This window comes from Grammomys surdaster, unplaced genomic scaffold (genome assembly GCF_004785775.1).
Source record: "Grammomys surdaster isolate TR1022 unplaced genomic scaffold, NIH_TR_1.0 63, whole genome shotgun sequence".
Classification (NCBI taxonomy): domain Eukaryota; kingdom Metazoa; phylum Chordata; class Mammalia; order Rodentia; family Muridae; genus Grammomys; species Grammomys surdaster.
The window spans coordinates 30,715,097-30,721,296 of NW_021604565.1; positions in this window are offsets into that span (position 1 = coordinate 30,715,097).

Genomic DNA, 6,200 nt, shown 5'->3' on the forward strand with positions numbered 1-6,200 from the left:
TTAGTTTTCTAGCATTTCAAAAAGTGCTATGAAATGAGTCCGCATCATTTTATCTTGTAACATCTGAGGCAGGCAGGGCTTCAGAGATACATCCACAGCGTGGCTTCTGATCCATCCAATGCTTCCCACCCTCCATTTTCTTTCATAATAATTCAAATAATATACTATAGATTCTTTCAATAGAGGTCTCATGATAACTCATCATACACTTTCAGCAGTGGTGGATCTGGGTCACAGAACTGCTGTTAATATTTGTGAACTTCGGATTTCTGGGCCCGATTTCAGGTCAGTAGTCCTATGTGCTTTGGGGACTGTCTTTGAGGGCAGAAAGTTTCTTACCTTCTGTTCTTTGTAGCTCTCATAGAAGAATGTGTACATGGGAGATGTGCAGACAATACTTTTGCTGAGTTCATTTTGTTAGATGGGGCAGCATTGATAGATTTGTATTGGGATACTACACACACACACACACACACACACACACACACACACACACACACATCCTAACTGAGTTGCACAGAATAGTCCGTCTCTACATGGTGCCAACACTAAGCTGATGATACAAGACACTTTTGGGTAAGTGGATGAGGCTGCTGCCACCTTTGGCCTCTGGCTGCCCAGTTGCCTCTATGATTAGGAGTCAACACCACTCAAATTCAGGCACAGCATACTGTGTGCAAGGCTATATGTGGGGAGATCCTGTTGACACACCTTGTCCCAGACCCTGTCAATAGGGCCTGATCAAACTGTTTCCTTCTCTTCCTTATTTCCTCTTACTAGTATACTGTGGAAGGGAGATCTGGAGTAGCCTTGGTTACTAAGAGGATGAAGGTAGATTGATGTGGCGACAGTCATCTTATCTTTCCCATTCCCTAACCTGTCGGAAGTCTTACTAGTCTAACCTAGCACATACAACCCAGTCTCTTCTCCCCCTACGTCTGCTGCTACCTTGGCACAAGATGGCTTCCCTTCACTGCTGACTAGTTTCTCTGCTTCTGCTCTTGCTTCTCTCTAGTAGATTACTGATCCTTCAGTTATTACAGTCTTTCCAAGGTAAGTCCTCTATTGTCCTTTCAAGGCCTTAAAGTTCTTACATGGCTTTACAACACTCCTTATCTCAACTCTATGGCCACTACTTGTCCCATGGCTAACCATTATAACCTCTGTTCTACATGTAGTTTTCTAAAGATGCTGGATATGCTCCTGCCTTAGGGTGCTTGTACTAGCCACTCCTGTATGACTCCAATTCTCTTTTCCAAGATAATGGTCCTCCTTGAAGCTTTTGCTCAGATGTTTTCCTGCACTGTAATACGCCTTGCTTGTGACATTCCAGATGCCTCTTAGCTCTCTTGTCATTTCATTTTGGGTAAATTAAAGCATGCAGTCCTCCCATTCCTTTCATTCCATGAGAAGACCTCCCAAGCCCATGACTTTACTCACACCAGCTCATGTCTGCTAGTACATAGAACGCAGCAGTGGTTTGACAAGCTCACCCATCGAGACTTCCTCATGTGCCTTCCTGCTTTTCACTGAAACTGACCCAAGGATAACCAGGGACACATGAACAAGACTTGGACTTAAGCTAAATGGTATAATAGCACCCCACTGAGCCCAGTCACAATGAGCAGAACTCCTTTCGTCTCTCATGCATACATTGTTTTGGGGTGTAAGATTTTGTAGGATTACTGTGTTAACAGCTGAGGGACCTCACATGAAGTCTGTGTATATACTACTAGTAAGTAACGGTATAACTTAGGTTTAACTTCCATATTATGATTTTATTTTACCTGCCTTCCTTCATTGGAGTGGGGCTCCATAGCAGGGGTGGGGCAGCTGCTTCACTTAGAGAGGCATCTCAGGCTCACCTTACAGACTGCTCTGGGTGCCAACTGTTGGGACACAAATGTAGCCTGGATGGCTGAGAGCAAAGGTAGCATAGTACAGACTGGCGTGTGGACTTGCTTATTCAGCACTCGCAGAGTTTAGACCTCTAGGTCAGCTTTGTGAAGAATACACGCATTCACATTTCTGCATGATTTCCTGGCTCTGCCTCTACCCCATGTGGCTAGCAGTGCACTAATGGGAAAAATCACCGGTAACATTCCTTTAACAAGTTATCCAAATATTTTATTTGGATTATGTGGATTTGAATTCTCTCTAAAGAGCTGGACTCCTTTCAGTTCTGTGACTGCAGAAGGCAAATGGCATCACAATTTCAAAGCCCCCATTTGCATGGATTTAATGCAGTCTGAGGTGCTGGAGCACAGTTCCAGAGGCCTGTGAAGCACAGGTGTACCCCACCATCCAACCATCTTCTCAAAGCCACTGTCTCTGACGGTTTAATAGGTATTAACTTTGGAATTGAAGCCTGAAGGTAGCAAAAGCAATTAAATCTAGAACTACAGGTTTGTCTGAAATCAAAGAGTTCCTTGTCATCCAAATGGCCTGGTTACAAATGCTTGTCTCTTCAGGGGCCCTATTAATGCTTCCTTCATGCAAAAAACATCCACCGAAGCTTGCTGGCCGTTAGCCTAGTAAAAACTGGCCCTGGACTGCAGCTGACCATCTGTTTTACTGGTGCCCATCTGAGACTCACATTCTTCCAAGGTGAAGCCCCAAACAGCAGCAAGGGAGGCTGCAAAACTACTTGGCCCTCTCTGTCCAGATGTCTTGGGCAGAGTAGAGAAATGCTATCTCTCTGCAGGCACTCATACTTAGGTTGACATGAAGCCTTAATGTCTGTCTTGGAAAACTGACACTTTCTTAAACAGGGTTCTATCCAATGCAGACTCCACCCTGTCCAGCTCGGCTGCAAATCCCTCTGGGTCTCCTAAGCTCTGCAGGCCTTCATCTTACTACCTGTGTCACAAGGGGGTTTTAAGGCAGATTTCTGGCACTCAGCCTTGCCCCTGCCTCAGTGTGGAACTAACCCCTCTTCTTAGAGGAAAGTGGCTAAACAACAGTCAACTGCAGCACAGAGTGAAAGGCACAAGGAGAACGTGGAGCCTAGCTCTAGTGTGGAAGGGAAGTGGTGCAGGGCAGAAAGTACTGCAGGGCTCTGTTGCTTTAAGGCCAGTTCATCTGTTACATCTTACAAAACAACAACAACAACAAACAAAAATCTCTCCTGTCCAATCACCTTTAAAGATGGCAGCATTACTTTAGGACTAGCCTCATGTAGGCCACCATGTGGTGCAGTTCAGAGAGACAGAGAAAGGTTACATAGAGCACTGGCTGGTTGTGTGTGTCAACTTCACAGTTACTTATCAGAGTCAGTTGAAAACACCTCCATGAGATCTAGCTGAAAGGCATTTTCTCAGGGATGGAGGCAGGCAGGGTTCAGCCCATTGTGGGTAGAGCCATCGCTGGGCTAGTGATGCTAGGTTCTGTAAGGGAGGCTGGGCAAGCCATAAACAACACCCCTCAATGGCCTCTGCATCACTGAAACCTGCACAGTAAAACCTTCGCTGGTTAGATACCCACTGCCTTAACAGTAGAGATATGAAGAGAATTTCTCTTGAAACATTCCAACCAAATTAAATAATGATCATGGAACTCATTTTAATGGATAAATATTTAAATCTATTTAATAAATTAACAATTAATTAAAGCTTTGGCTTTTTCCTAAGATTTGCCCCACTTTGGAAAACATCCTTTATCTCTTTGTCCAGCCATCACTTTATACAATAATTGATTTTTTCCCCAAATAGAACCTAGATTAGAACTAATGGGAACCTTATCCTTTATCTCCTTATAAAAATAAGTACCTGGCATTCCATAAAAATATAAAATAAGGACTTGGCATCCAAAAAGTAAGTGAAAAGTGTATGGCCCACCTCCATTAAAGGAAAATATTCTAGTATAAAGGTCTTCTAATATGATAACTAAAAACTCAGGACTAGGTAGGATTAGGTAGTCTCCCTCGAAGGATGAGAAAAACCAGATGGTTTTATCAACTGAAAGTAAAAAAGGACTTGGCATGAAAGCTCACTGGAGGAAAAGGGCTCTATCCAGGTACCTTGGACCACTCCCATTCTACAGAAGTAGAGGGGAACTCTCCGTTTACCTTTCTCACATCAAACCCTCAACAGAGAACACATCAAAAAACTCTGAACACTGATGACAATCAGCTCTACTGACTGCTGATCACCTGAGTAAGGAGTGCCACATTTCCTGCACTGCTCCTGAAGTCCCTTCGACGTTAGGTGTTTAAACAACATTCATGATATTTGGTATTTTGCTCGGTATATTCTTGAGTGATAATAATGTTTATCTTGGGGATATTGCATTCTCTCAACTCTCTTGTTTTTGCTGTGGCTGCCAGAAAGCCACTGCCCTAACATGGAAACTTCTGTTAGATAAACTCTTCCTACTTCCTTCTAGGAACACTTTTGCTAAATTACACAGTGATTGTAAAACTCATGCTAATGAACACATACTTAAATCTACTTGTAAAATCTGGCCTTTTATTGCAGAATTTTTCTTGTGCCTACAACTGTCAACCCTCCAGATTGAGGATTAATAAATAAGTGGAACTATAAAAAACAATTGTTTAAAATGACTGAAGCCTTTGGCTTTCTCACCTAAAGACTTCCCATTAGTTCTAATGTGGGATCTACTTGAGGAAAAAATTCAGTTATCACTTTATAAAGTAATGGCAGGGCAAAGAGCTGCCTGAGTTCTGCTAAACAAAAGCATTATTACACATTCTTACAGAATCATACAAATGATTACTAAATTCAGAATTGGTCCACAGCATGATCCTGGATACGAACTGCTAAATGAATGAAAGATAAAACAGGCAATGTTGTCAATGAGAAGACATCACCTCAGACCTCTGTCAGCCTGGATTGAAAGGACTCTTATAGGAGTTTCTAATGACCTGCACTAGAATCTTCAGGAGGAAAATTCTTGGGTTCATAAATTCTATGTCAGATTTGAGCCAGCTCTGTGAGTACATATCCATTCTCAGACTTCATAACTGGCCAGTGCTCACCTTCAACTACACCAGCAAATGAGGACCCAGGTGACTGAACCCAAACCCTTCTGACCACATTTCTTCTGTCACTCATAACATTTCTTAAGTCCTTTTATATTTAGTCTAAGACTTTTGGTGTTTGCCACGGTACATTTTTCTTTTTTCTTTCTTTCTTTCTTTCTTTCTTTCTTTCTTTTTTTTTGAGACAGGGTTTTTCTGTATAGCTCTGGCTGTCCTGGAACTCACTCTGTAGACCAGCCAGGCTGGCCTCGAACTCAGAAATCCGCCTGCCTCTGCCTCCCAAGTGCTGGGATTAAAAGCATGTGCTACCACTGCCTGGCGTATATTTTTCTAAATGACTGAAATAATGCTGATCCTGATCTCAACAAAACTACAAATGAGATAGTATATCCTCTCACTAATCAGTCATGACTGACTACTTCCTCAGCAGCAAGACCTCAGGTATGTATGCATGCAAATGTTCTGTCACGTGTAGTATAAAGAAAAAATGCAGGCCCAGAGGATGTGGCTGAGAACAGTATCATGGGTGTCTCCCTCACTGCCTTCAGCAACCATTTTCTTCCCATAAAGACTGCCTTTCTACACTTAGCTTTGTCTTTATCAGATGCTAGCAACCAGGCCTTCTAGCACCATGGGACATGAAACAACATTGGCTTCTGTATGTACAGAATTTGATGCCTGGCCAACAGGGGAACAGTAGAAAAAGCCATACCTATGTTGAGGATTTTGTAAGACTGACTGATCTAACAGGGCATCAATTAACCAAAATTTCACCTGTGCATGGCTTGGCAAACTGACAAGCTTATCAGAGTTACTCATGGGAGCAAAAGTGAGTCAAAAGAGCCACTCACCAAAAAGTTCAAATCCAGCATGGCTGACACTTCCTGACAGGTGCATCAGAGGGGTCTCATCCAAAGTTAACCTGCACCTCCTACATCCTCTAACATCTTAGACCATAAAGAACAGAACTAGCTATTCATGATATACACACACACATATAAAATGGCAGCAGTATATCCATGCTGAGCCAGCATAGTGAGTTCTACAGAATGAGGGATGAGACACAACAGGTAAGGAAAAGAATATGGAGGTGGGCCTTGTTAATGGGTATAAGAACAGTAATCCTTCTTTGAGAAAATACACAAATATGGAGATTTTTGGCTACTTACAACTGCATGCTATAGAGGGGCTGTGTTTTCAG